Here is a 14,605-nt window from a genome sequence, read left to right as displayed (position 1 = left end):
TAAAACCATGACAGTATCCCACATATCTGGTGGCTGTCCATATTCAACAGAGTGAGGAAATCCCTGTGTTTATACTCTCCAGTTTTGTGTTCTCAGCTGCCAGTATATGCCATGGTATCATAGCAAAACGTGATTTATTTCTTGTTTTTCTATTGCCTAAAATATTTGCAGATTGTTTTGTGGGTAAATGGACATAGTTTCTTTTTTCTAATGAAACTGATAATCAGAAAGATAAACTTTGGTCAAAACTGATCAAAACCCACCACCATGCTGTCTGAAGGGGTAAGATTGTGTAGAGAAGAGAAGATTCAGGGGGATCTGGTCAATGTGTATAAATACCTGATGGGAGGGAATAAGGAAAATGGAGCCAGACTCTTCTCAGTGATGTGCAGTGAAAGTACAGGAGGCAATGGGCATAAATTTAAATACAGGAAATTCCATTTAATCATAAGAAAAAACCCTTTTACAGTGATGTTGATCAAACATTGGAACAGGCTGCCCAGAGAGGTTGTGGAGTCTCCATCCATGGAGCTACTCAAAACCCGCCTGGACACTGCCCTGAGCAACCTGCTGTATCTGACCCTGCTTTGAGCAGGGTCGTGGACCAGACGTTTTCCAGAGGTGCCTTCCAATCTCAACTACTCTGGGCTTCTGTGATTCTGTGATTTTGATATAGCTGATCACTTGCAAAGCAGAAAGAAATTAATGATTCACTACTGAAGAAAGCCTATTTGTTATGTAAAAGCCCTACAGTTCCCAGTAAGACCCACTTAGAATTTTACTGACGATGTTACATTTAGCTTTGTGTTATGTTTGAAGCATGTCCAAAGAAGAACAACGAAGCTGGTGAAGGGTCTAGAGTACAAGTCCTGTGAGGAGCAGCTACAGCTACAGCTCGGTCACAGCCGTGCCTGTGCCTGGCCATGTACACTGTTGATCCAGACCCTGACCCTTGGACCGACTTCTCTGCTTAACCTTAGACTTGATTCATTGCAATGGACCTGCCTGACAGTCACTGGGCTGTGTCTGACCCTGATTACTCCCTCCAGACCTGATTTTGACCCTGGCTTCCTGGCTTGACATCTTGACTTGGCCTTCTATTCACCTAGCAGCTCTGGCTTTCTGTGGTGGTCTGGACTCTTGGCTTAACTTGGTGGCCACCACTAGTCCTGCCCTGCTTTCCGTGCTTGGGCTGTGTGGGACTGAACCCTTCCTTGCTGGTGAGGCCACTGCCTCCACCAGCCATGTTATCATGCATGGCTCCTCTTCCTTTAGGGAGAAGCTGGCCCTTGCTGTGCCTTGACACTGTTTGTCAAAAAAATCTTCAGTTTCCTAGCTCTTCATTCTGTCCCTCCTCATCACTTTTTCTTCTTTCTGAATCTTATTCAAACTATTTTTTGTCAGAAGTTCCTATTATCATGTAGTGAGAAGCCTTCTGGAAGAACTGGCTGCCAAAAACATTCAGACCCTAGATTTTGGTAGCCCTCATGACTGGACTAACTCAGCCAATGCATGGTCTTACATGTTGTCCACTGTGATCTGGATCTAACTTTTAGTTTTTATACACATATGTAGGTAACACACACTGAGCCATACCTATCCATACAGCTCTTTCCTAAGCGTTAAAATCATGTACTTTATGCTTTGTTCCTCTGTGCCCTTTGGGGCTTCTTCAGAGTAACAAGTTGTGGGTAAGACCTGTTTTTCCAGCCTGCACCAGTCCTGGGACACTGCAAGAGCTCTGCTAAATCATCGCAGGTCTTTCCCACCAGGGCACAAGACTGTCACACTGTAGTGAAGTTGCTAAGCAGGTCAGTCAATCGAGCAACACTGAAGACTGAGAAAGAGCTGAAAAAGTAAAATAAGACCAGCAGTTGAGTGGTCAGCACTGGAGCAACAGCCCCAGTACAACCAAAGCCAATGTGGTTAAAATGTTGCTGCAATCAATGACAGCTGATGCAATCTAATATGAACTCTAGTTATTGCTCCAATGCAAATTGTTGTAGTTCTGGTAAATTTATCATATCTTTCATGATCATTGGCATTTCCCTTAAGTTTCCGGTTCCTGGAAACACCTGAACGTGTAAGAATCCATCTGTGTTTTTTTTAAAAGGAAGCACATACCTCCATGTAATTTAACATTGAGAATCAGAATAACTGACATCAAAATAAATTAGTATTATTTTAACAAAACATGTGTGACTCACACTTTGGTCCCGGCAATACAGCAGGGACCATGAATGCATCTGACAGCAACAGGTGCTTATTAGCAATTTTAGTAGCGAAGCTATGGAGGGCATGACAGGCTGGGTAGCTCTTTGATATTTCTATTCACAGCTAGTTTTGTCTATTTATGCTCTGGGCAGTGGCAAATTCTGAAGGGAGGAAAGACTTCTCTGAGAGCATCGAAGCATGCTCAGCTGGGCAGAGGGAAGGGAGATGCTCCCAGCACGTGAGGCAGGGGTTCTGCAGGATATCCAGCAACTAGAAAGACGTTTGAGTGGGGGCAGAGAAGAGCTGCACAGCTTCATCTCAACAACTTTCTGTTATTTTCCAGCCATTCAGAAGTTGCTGTAACCAGGAAAAATACGGCAAGCATTGCTAGACTGACAATAGACTGGAGGAAAGGAAGGTGCTATGGGTGGGAATGGTTTATTCATAATTCCCTTGTATTTGTCTTTTGTCTCAATCTGGGGTCGTTGTCATACATTTGCACTAGTAAAGGTTACTTTTAGTGATTCAAAAATCCCTTTGGGATGCATATAATAAGGGAAAAGTGCAGACTTGTCTATTCCAAAGCTTTAGAGGTGAATCTTTGCACAACAAAAGTCCCTGCACAGATGGCAGTCTCTCTGCCTTTCAGAGTTGCCCTGGAGTTTCCATGTTAGGATATGTGGTCAGTGACTCCGTGGGATGCTTGCTCTGGTGTTGCCTATGCTTACTCACTTAGGAGCTCTTTACCTCCCCTATTCAGCTATTTTAGACTGTGGAAGTAAATAATGTTTGATTCCCCCTAGACTTTCTGATGAAAAAAAAAAAAATTACTGTGCTGCTACTCTTGTTTTGATTGGGGGGGAGGAGAGATTTGTTTGTTTATTTGTTTATTTTTTGAACTAGAAATGCTAGAGGAGTAAAATTTGGTCTAAGGAGATCGCACCGAATTTCCCCATGTTGGTCATGGCATTGAAGAGCAAGGAGCCTGTTGTGTTTCCGAAGAACTGGGATGGCAAGGTTCAAAACTGAACAGACTTCTCATTTTTTCTGTTAAGTACATATGAATAAAAATGGCAAAGATCAAATGATTTGAATAGTCAGAATTAAAATAATTTTCAACTTCAGTTATTGTGGGTTTGTTTCCATGCATCTTTTGATACCACATAGACTTCCAAGAAGACTGGGAAGAGAATGCCTGAATTTCTGATGAAAAAGTAAAGCACCCTTATATATTTACACAGAGTGTTTATATATAATGAAAACCTATCCAATTTCATAAATACTTAAAACAACCAGCAGCCTTTCTTCTCCATTTCCCTCTAAACCAGCAGCCTTTCTTCTCCATTTCCATCTTATTTTTTGGCTTGTTTTTTGGTTTTTTTTTTTTTTTTAACCCGTGAATTAACAACTTAATGATAAAAAACTGTTTAAGACTCAATTGATTTACTTAGGAGGATTTCCATAGAGCATGGTGGAAAGGGCTGGAGTAAATCAGAAAGTAGAAATGAAAAAGGAAGAGAGGGTTTGATACCTGTGAATATTGAAATATTAAGATCTATTCAAGCAATTAGAGCCATTGCTCAATAGATGTAACCAAACAAAAGGGAAACCATTGTAACTTAGAGAATAATTAGTTGTAAGATAAGAAGCTCTGGAACAATCTCATTTTAAACAGCTCGGCCTTGGAAGAACAGATGCGCAAAGATAAGAAAGTTACAAGGTGATCACAAAACCAGCCTTGAGGGATGAGGCAGACGTGATACCAGGACTGAGTCTGAAGACCCCCGAGGAGGTGCCAACAAACATGCGCGAAAGACATTAGCATATGCTAACGAGTTCCCGGAAAATCCATGAATGTGATAAGCACTACTCGGAAATGTAATGAATATGTGTATTAACATAGTATAAATACTTGCTAGTTTTGTCTTTTGGGTGTGCACGTTAGGTGGAGTTATCCCCCGTGCACCCAGCGCTGCAATAAAGAATGCCTGCTTTCTAAAACTTCAAAATAAGTCTTAGAGGGTGAATTATTTTGCCGCTTTCCGGTAACAGATTTTGGCACCCCAGATGGGACACTGCTCTTGAACATCGGCGGATCCGAGGGATCACAGGACTTCCAGCCGGCACCGAGGGATTCTCGGGGAGAACCTCTGATCCCCGGACCAAAGAGTTCTGAGCAAGGACCATCAATAAGGTAAAGGCATTCTTTCAGTATTATTTTCTGTTGCCTGCCCATCAGTCGTAGCGAAAGCAAATCTGCGCAGGGTTGGGCTGTATCCCTGGGGCAAAGGGAAAGTACCCTTTGATTGAAACTGAAGGATAAGTCTCCTTCCTGAAACCGAAGCTCGCTTTGATTAAAACTAAGTCTCCTTCCTGAAACCGAAGCTCAGAAGTTTGTCTGTTGAATGTTGAATACGGTCGTGATCGTAATTGTGTGTTTTTGTGTTTGTTGTTACAGTGTTTGTAAGTGTGTATTACTGTTTTAAAAAGCTGGGGTTAAAATTGTTTTGTGCCCTGTTTTTAAAATGGAAACTGGAACTTCCAAAAGGGAATTGATCTTAAAGAAATCTCCTCTTGGGTGCATTTTATTAAATTGGAAGCAAATAGCAGGACCCCCAGGAGGAACTGCAAAGAAAGATGATCTAATCAAATATTGTAATCAGTGGTGGCCATTGTATAGACTGAATGATGGAGAAAAGTGGCTGGTTAATGGCACTTTTATGATACTCTGTTACAGTTGTTGTTATTCTTAAGATGGGAAGGAAAATGGGATGTTGATTTATTCTCTGCTTTACGAGATCATCCTGAATGGAGCAGGGAATGTAAATTAATACTGAGAGATCCTTTGGTTCTGACCTTGGAAAAAGATAATCAGAAACTCTCTAAGCGTTGTTGTTCGGCGTGTAGTATCAGTAAATGGTGCGTCAAATACGGAGGACCAGACGAGGAGGATGTTTCTGATGAAGGGGAATCTTTTGCTGGAAGTGAGAAATTCGGTACTATTGCAGGGAGAACGAGGGGAGGATTGGGAGGTCGAGTTGTGCAAGCTCTGCTGCGACAGGCAGTGGGGGCAGAGGGACCAGTGACCGGTAAAGTACCCTTCTCAGTGACTGATTTATGCTTGTGGAAAAAGCTGGTGGGTATTTATAGGGAAGATCCTGAAAAGGAGGGAGATGCCTTGCAGTTAGCATTTATCTTTCGTGGAACAGGCATCTCTGGATATTTGAAGATTCGAGGAATTTGAGCAAGTTGTTGGAAAGGGCTAGGAAAATGTATAATAACCGAGAAGTGGTTAAAGAGAATGGGGAAAGGAAAAAGTTGTTGCAGGAAAAGGCAGCGGGAGGCTGTGAAGGTGTTGCTCTGCTTGTGGTACAGGGCAACGGTGTTTGAAGTGCGGGCGTGATGAGGAGGATGATTTGGAATTAATGAAAGATGTTGGAGGTTGCATGGATGGTTTTTGATAACAGGGAGAAAGAGAAGAAAATGAGAGAAGAGCAAGGAGAAAACGAAAGAGAGCGGAGACAGGCACGGAGAGACAGGGAAAGAGAGGGTAACCTGAGAGCTGCACTGCAGGGAGAGTCAGCAAACAGTAACTTCAGGGAGGACGGCAATACTATGGGGGGAGAGGCGAGGCCCCTCCAGCACAAAAAAACCCAGCAATACCTTAGGAGATAATCAGTGTGCATATTGTAAAGAATTGGGACATTGGAAAGATTAAGGACCGTTTTACGCGTCCTATTCCCATCAGTCCAGAGGTTCTGGAGGAGGCATGATACAATCAAGAAGCAGCTCCCTTTCCACATCAGTTCCCCCTTAACTAAGTCCTGAAGGGGACCGGGGGAAACCTCCCCAGCAGAACCCCACAGTAGAGCTGGGGAAATGGAGAATAGATTTTCTTGTAGATACCAGAGTAACTTATTACTTGTCAAAGAAAATTGAGCGATGATACAGTAAGCGTTGCAAGTGTCACAGGGAAAGCGGAACAGCGTGCCTTTTTCCATGCTTTAAATTTTAAGCTCGAAAAACAATGAGTAACTCACCAATTTTTATATATGCCTGAATGTCCTCTACCACTCTTGAGACGGGACCTATTGAGTAAAGTGGAAGCGCAAATCACCTTTAAAGATGGGGAGGTCGAGGTGTTAATTCCTGAATCTAAACTTGTACAAGCATCTGTGCTCCTAATGCAGGAAGACAAAACTTTAGAAACCGGCATTCCAACGGAAGTGGAAAATGCAGTGACACCCCTTGTATGGGCTGGAGAAGTCCCTGGTAAAGCTAAGAACGCCGAACTGGTAAAGATTGAACTCAAAACAGGAATGAAGCTGGTAAGGCAAAAACAATATCCTTTGAATCTAGAGGCTAGAATCGGGCTAAAAACAAGAGTGGTTCACAGTTATAGATTTGAAAGATGCCTTTTTCTGCATACCTCTCGAGCGAGAAAGTCAAAATATATTTGCCTTTGAGTGGGAAGACCCAGAAACGGGTTGCAAATCACAGTACACTTGGACAGTGTTGCCACAAGGATTTAAAAATAGTCCCACAATATTTGGAAATCAATTAGCCAAAGAATTGGAAGCTTGGAAAAGAAAACATAAAACAGGGACTGTGTTGCAGTATGTTGATGATATTTTCATTGCAACTGTAACCTGGGAAGAATGCTTACAGTTAACCATTGATCTTTTGAATTTTCTGGGATTAAACAGTTACTGAGTTTCAAAAGAAAAAGCTCAAATCACACAAGAATAAATACTTGGGATTTGATCTTTTAAAAGGACAAAGAAGATTGAGCACAGAGAGAAAAGAAGCTATCTGTCACCTCTCAGAGCCCCAGAATGCACAGGAACTGCGAACCTTCCTTGGAATAGTGGGGTGGTGCAGGCTGTGGATCACCAATTATGGACTCACTGTGAAACTTTTATACGAACTACAGAAAAATTCACCACCTGAACATTTGGAATGAGACCAGAAATGCTTTCAAACAACTAAAAAGAACTCTGATGAAAGCACCAGCTTTAGGACTCCCGGATCTAACCAAAACCTTTGACAAGCTGTAGCTCTGGGAGTGCTCTCTCAGATGTTGGGAGGCAACAGCAATTGGACAATATCAGCAAAGGATGGCCAGGATGTCTGAGAGCTGTGGCCGCTACTGTGCTGCTAATTCAAGAAGCCTGGAAACTGACACTGGGACAGAAGATGACTGTTTTTGTACCACACATGGTACTCACTGTCCTGGACCAGAAAGGCAGGCACTGGCTGTCTCCAAGCTGAATGCTGAAGTATCAAGTGGTGCTTCTTCAACAAGATGATGCTGTTTTGAAATCCACTGCAGTAGTAAATCCGGCAGTTTTCCTGTCATCCCGACAACTGGAAGAAGAGGAACCCACACACGATTGTTTACAGACCATTGAGGAAGTGTATTCCAGTCGACCTGACCTGAAAGACACCTCTCTGGAAAACCCAGATTGGGAGCTACATACAGATGGGAGCAGCTTTGTGAAAAAAGGGATCCGGATGTCAGGGTATGCTGTGACTACAGTGGATACTGTTGTAGAAGCAAAAGCTCTGCAACCAAAAACATCAGCCCAGAAAGCAGAATTGACTGCGCTAACAAGAGCTTTAGAACTAAGTAAAGGAAAGTGAGTGAATATGTGGACCGATTCCAAGTATGCATTTGGAGTATTACACGCACACGGAGCAATTTGGAAAGAAAGGGGACTGTTGTCATCTCAAGGAACCAGAATTAAGCATGCGGATTTTAAAATTACTTGAAAGTGTACAGAAACCAAGAGAAGTGGCTATCATGCATTGTAAAGCACATCAAACCAGATGAACCCCACAAGAAAGAGGCAATCAACTGGCTGATGTGACCGCTCATAAGGTTGCAGAAAAGGGTAAAGGGATATTGGCAATAATACCTGAAAAGAAGACAGAATTAGGAGAATTCCCTAACTAGGATAGTCGGGATAAGAATTTAATTGAAACACTGAAAACTGAAATACACGAAAATGGATGGGCTGTTACTCCTACCGGGCAGGTAATTCTAACCCCAATTTTGATGCATGAAATAGTAAAGAAAGAACATAATAGCGTTCATTGGGGAACTGAAAATTTAGTGAAACGTACAAAAATCAGTGGTGACTGGTAATATGGTAGAAATTATAAAGTCTGTAGTTGAAAGGTGTGAAACATGCCTTAGGAATAATCCAAAGACACAGAATAAAATTCAATTTGGATCAACAAAACCAGGAAATATTCCAGGAGAACACTGGCAGATAGATTTCACTGAATTACCAAGAAAAGGAAGGTTGAGATATCTATTAGTATTGGTGGATACTTTTACAGGATGGCCTAAAGCTTTCCCATGTTGCACCAACAAAGCCAGGGAAGTTGTTAAAATCTTGCTTGAAGAAATAATACCACGATTTGGTGTTCCTTTTGAGATTTCTTTGGATAGGGGACCACATTTTTTTGCAAGCATTATCCGAAAAGTAAGTAGAATATTACAAATAACATGGGAACTGCATGCCCCTATCCACAATCTAGTGGACAGGTAGAGGGCATGAATCAAACCTTAAAACTACAATTGAGTAAAATTTGCCAAAAAAAAAAAACCCCAAACAAAAACCTCAATGATCTGGATACAAGCACTTCCACTTGCTCTGTTGATGAGAGTGGAAGGATATCTGAAGATTTAAAAAACATACATGACCAAACACCTAATTGGTAGTGGTTGAAAAAGCTATTTTTATTAGTGATTTTTATTATAGTAGTTTGTATTCTTGCCTGCATAATGATTCAATGCTGTCACTGCTGTACTAACCTCTGTTCAAGATACAGTAAGTTTGTATAGTGAGAAATTGTAGCATGTAAGCTACAAATCCTCAAAAAGAAAATAAGGGTTTGATACCTGTGAATATTGAAATATTAAGATCAATTCAAGCAATTAGAGCCATTGCTCAATAGATGTAACCAAACAAAAGGGAAACCATTGTAACTTAGAAAATAATTAGTTGTAAGATAAGAAGCTCTGGAACAATCTCATTTTAAACAGCTCGGCCTTGGAAGAACAGATGCGCAAAGATAAGAAAGTTACAAGGTGATCACAAAACCAGCCTTGAGGGATGAGGCAGACGTGATACCAGGACTGAGTCTGAAGACCCCCGAGGAGGTGCCAACAAACATGCGCGAAAGACATTAGCATATGCTAACGAGTTCCCGGAAAATCCATGAATGTGATAAGCACTACTCGGAAATGTAATGAATATGTGTATTAACATAGTATAAATACTTGCTAGTTTTGTCTTTTGGGTGTGCACGTTAGGTGGAGTTATCCCCCGTGCACCCAGCGCTGCAATAAAGAACGCCCGCTTTCTAAAACTTCAAAATAAGTCTTAGAGGGTGAATTATTTTGCCGCTTTCCAGTAACAGTATCAGCATTTAAAGCAGACATTTGGGGCCCCTGTGTCTACCAGAAAAGTGACCGGAGTCTTAAAGGGACCAAGGGGAAAAGTTACCAGTAGGTCCCCACTGCTTGTTTTCAGCGAGCCTTCTGAAATACACCCACCGGCCGTCCCCTGGCTCACTCACTGGGGACGGTGCAAGAAGTTTCCCAACTTTGAAGAGCTGGTGAGCCCCTCCACGGGAGCCGTAGGAATGGCTGATCTCTGAGGTACAGGGACTGTGGAGACGCTTTCTTTTCCCGACCGACCTCTATCTATCGGTTTCCACATTTTTACAAGCAGCTGCGAATTGGGGAGGGGTAGGCCATCCATTAATTCTCGTGGAATACCCTTATCTCGACCTTCCTTCCACAACTAATTCCTTGAGGCCCCCACCACAAAGCTTCTACCTTGGGGGCGGAGTATTTTCTCCTCTGTCTCAGTCCTACGGACAGTTGCTTGTGCCTTCGCCTCCTTTCCAACATACCCCACACGCCTGCCATAGTTGATCAGTTGCCGTGCAATTTCCCCCCAGGTAAGACCCGGTCTGCCCTGAGGTCCCATGGCTACAGTGGCTCTTAGTCGGTCTTGAATTTGCACAGCATAAATCTTCAGTGAATCAGGTAACCCTTTAATCAAGGGAGTCATCCTATCCGGATTGGCAAACGACAACATCGGGGAAGGCTGGCGGGGAACTAGGCGCCTGTCATGCATTAGTTGGAGGCAAGCCGCCATCTGTACACTCTCTGTAAACTGGCTTACTCCAGGGGTGGGGATAGCAATAGGATCTCCTCTCTCCAAGGGGTCTAACCCTCTGGCCCAATACGCCTCTGGGTCAGGGACCAAGGTTCCCGCTTGTCATCTACGGTCAAAAATACACCAGGACCCCAATATCCCTGAGCCTCTTCCTCTGAAAGCCTTATTCTGTCTCCGCCTGTCAGGGAGACCCTCCACACATATTCAGTCTCAGTTTCCTTAGCCTGCCTACTATACTTTTCCTGTAGTTTTGCTAATTCAGTAACAGTATAAGGTATCTCTTTAGTGGTAACGGCAGGTTTTGCATCTTCACCGCCATACATGACTTCAGTTTTAATAAGTGGCCGGAGCTTGGGAGTAGGGTCAGGTTCTGTCACTGCCCTGAGCTCCTCCCATGGATAGTGAGGGGCAACCTCCCTCGCAATGGGGTCAGCTTCTTTTGATAAGCTAGAAAATCCTGGGTCACTGTCAAGGTCCCCAGGGAGCTGCAACTTCAACTCTCTTTCCCTCACAAAAGCATCTCGTAGGCTACCCTTCAAGTTTTCTGTGATTCTTTTCTCATCCGCTAATGCTTTTTCGGCTAGTTGCCATCTCAGCCATTCCGTTTCCAGTTCTGCCTGTAGTTTTTAACCAGCTCCTGAAGGGACTCATTTGCCTCCCGCTCAGCTTGTGTGACAACGTATTTGTCCTTCTGGGCAGCTATCAATGAGGCTCCCAAGACACCACAAACCACAGCTTTTCCCTTTCCAGGCTTAAACTTACTTTCTTTTGCCAAGTCTCTTATCTGTTCTGCTACAGTTGTTGGGGACTGCCAGTGTCCCTCAGCCCAGCTATGCCCTTTCAGGGTCGGGCAAGCTTTATAGCTCTTCAACAAATCCAACAGTGGGGAGCAGTCGAGATCAGGCTTATCCCGGGTTGCCATTACCTACTGCTGGAGATTTCGGCTTCAACCGAATATCAGTTCTCCTTTCTTCAGCACTCTGGTTGATACCTGTTTTATGGAACCTCTTTACCACTTCTTACAGAGAATCCTGCCAACTACGCCAGTTTAATGTCCCATCCCACTCAGGGGGTGAGGGTGAGGTTAACTTTTTAATTCTCTGCGTGGTAATCAGAAGTAACGACAATTACTTCAGAAGTTCAAACCAATCATAAATTTACTTAAAACTCAGTGGAACTACAAAAGATAGAGGCTTGGCAAAGGTCATAACAATGCTCAAAATCTAGCAGAACTATGAAAGATAAGGGTTTAGCAAAATGTGTGATAATATTATCTTAATGTGCCAAAAATTAAGTTAGAGACAAAGAGAGTGATAGAGAGGAAAAGAAAGAGAGAAAGAGAAGAGAGAGAGAGAAAAGATATTACCACCCTTGGATCCAGCAATGTTCTCTGCTCATAGTTGTAGTCTTCAGGTGGTGGGCACGCGCCGAAAACTTACGTTTGCACTTTTTATAACCCGATGTGCCCGCCCCATTGGCAGGGGTCTGTCATCACTGAGCAGTATGTGCTCAGGAATGTTCAGAAATGTTCTAGAAATGAGTCGGTGGGCTGTGGGGGTCCGGGGGACTCACTGTCCCCCCCCCCTTCAGGGCTGACCAAGTGAGTGGTGATCTGTCACAGGCACATGGCACAGATGGTCGTTGTTTACGTGTTTCAGGAATAGAGGAGTGGTCTCACAAGACGTTATCTGCCTCCACAGGCTCCGTTCTTGTTCAACATTCCCTGGTCATCATCAGCCCATCCCTGTCCATGTCGAGACGGGTGTTTGCGACATCCACTTGTTATCAGAGCCTCACAATAACAATGACTATTAATTTTAGAAATCTTAACTTTGATGTGTCTGCCTTCTAAAGAGCAGCTTTAAAAAGACGTGTGAGCAGCCCTGAAAACTGTTTATTTTCATGCAAGGCACACAAAGCTGGTGGGCACAAGTGGTTGAATGTGACTTGAACGTGCTACAGTGGCTGCTGAGAGATTTGCTGAAATGCTGGCACCATTCAGTAGCATGCAGACATGCCACGTGGAGAAGAGCTTATTTGTAGATTGCTTGTAAGATATTTGAAATATCCTAGATCGGTAGGCAAAAGCAGTTTGAATGGGTATATGGTGTTCCCTTGACTGATTATTACGCTCACAGGGCTGGTACAAGACTCCTTTTTTCTTATCTACTCTACTGACATACCTATATGGTTTTTTTCAGTAGTTAGTTATTGTTTAGCTCCTGTAATACCTGATACTGCATATAGAAATGTAAAATGGAGGACTTGAAGCACCCTGTGCAGTCTTGACTAGGCACAAATAAATATGATACAGTTGGGTTTAGAAAACATATCCAATGCATGGGGTAAAATGTTTTCTGTATCTACGCCTCTGGTGTACTGCAGAAAAGAGGAGCTGAGCATTGCCCTAGTACTAAATGCCAGTATATATACACACAGACATACAGACACAGACACACGTATATCTACATGTTCTTCTTGTCTGTAAAATTCTACATTACTGAGTCACTGTACGATTCATTTAAGGAGTTATGGGAATATATGAAGAAATCAATTAATTATTATATACTGACATAAATTCTTTTTATTGAAATTATTTTAGATCATTTAAATCATTTAAAAGCCACAGCGGTGTGACTCCTTACTCTCCCAAACTTCTCCAGTATCTGCAATGCAAATAGATTGGATGACTTGGCACTTATGTTCTGCATTCATGATCATGGTCATGATCAAAAGTGTAACTTTACCAGTTTCCATGTTAAAATTATTTTTTTCTCCTATTAGAGATCTTATGATGGCATAATAATCTTGTTTCTTTGTCACCTTGACATGACAGCCCCTTTTGAGTGAGGAAGAGTTTCAAAAAGCCAGTCATACTGTCAAGGTACTTCCCATTTACTACATGACCTTGGTCCTCCTCTGCTGCACTTTGCAAAGGGCAAGTGTTGTAGACACTTAGGTGGTAAGGAGGGCTGTTGCCCAAGGAATGCCACCGGAAGAGGGAGCAATGCAATTGCAGAGGGAAGTAGTTGCAAAGGGGTGTTAATTTTGGCTGAGAAGATTTTCATTCTATCTTGCATAATGTTGTTTCACAGCTGGGACTTCCTCTTTCTCTGTTAGATGAGACTGTGTGGGGGCAGCAGGATGTGGAAGGAAACTGCCTGCTTATTTCTGTGGCAGGGTGAAAACCAAGAAACAGTTGGAATTTATATGCTAGGCTGGAAAGCGTCTTTTGAAGCAAAGAGAATAACTGTGATGGCTCAGTCTATTTGCATGGGACTATCCCTCCACAGGAGCTAGGAGGGTGAAGCGATGGCTGTGGGTGCACAGACACCATGCACAAATCAGGCCAAGGATGTGTGCTAGCGTCAGCTGTTGGAGTCCAGTGTGGGCACAGCTGAGGTGGCCTGATGACATCCTAGTGGCATGTGGTTGGGACAGTCCCAGGGGGAATATGATGAGCACTGTGCATCACCAGCCTAGGGCAGAGCAATAGCTCTTCCCAAGCTCACCATCACACTGTGGGCAGTCGCTGTCTTCTCTTGAATAGGGAGGGTAAATGCCTATCTGAATGTTTTTATAGACATTATTAACACTCTTCTAGGTATCAGTGACCAGACTTCTGTTCAGTTCCAAAGATACGCACTTCCCAGGGACCTTTAACTTCACAGATGAGAAGAACAGGACAAGCAGTGAGTTACTGGAGAGATTCAGGTGCTTGCTATGAAATTCTGTTGTTCTTTGCTTCCTTGGTAATGGCTGGCTATCTGCACTAACAAGCATGTTCTCAGCTGCAATTGCTGCCATGAACCTGCTAAGACAAGTGTTATGTGCTTACCATGGTGGAGATGACTTTCAGGTGGTTGGCAATGTACCCTGTAAACCATGCCTCTGTCCAAAATAGCATCCTGGGCCTTGAAAAGCAAGATGTTTAGCAACATGACACCCCAGAATGACATGAGTCAGGCAATGGGACCCATTTCCAAAACAATCCCATGGAACATGGCATTCATTGGGCATATCACATCCCCTGTCACCCACTAGCCTCTGGAAAGACTGAGAAATACAATGAACTGCTAAAGACTATGCCGAGAGTGATGAGTGCTGGGACATGGAAACACTGGGATGTAAATTTAGCAGAAGCCACTTGGCTGGTTAAGACCAGAGGTTATGCTAACTGACCTGGCCCTTCC

This window comes from Grus americana, chromosome 1 (assembly GCF_028858705.1).
Source record: "Grus americana isolate bGruAme1 chromosome 1, bGruAme1.mat, whole genome shotgun sequence".
Lineage (NCBI taxonomy): Eukaryota > Metazoa > Chordata > Aves > Gruiformes > Gruidae > Grus > Grus americana.
This window is presented reverse-complemented; position numbering follows the sequence as displayed.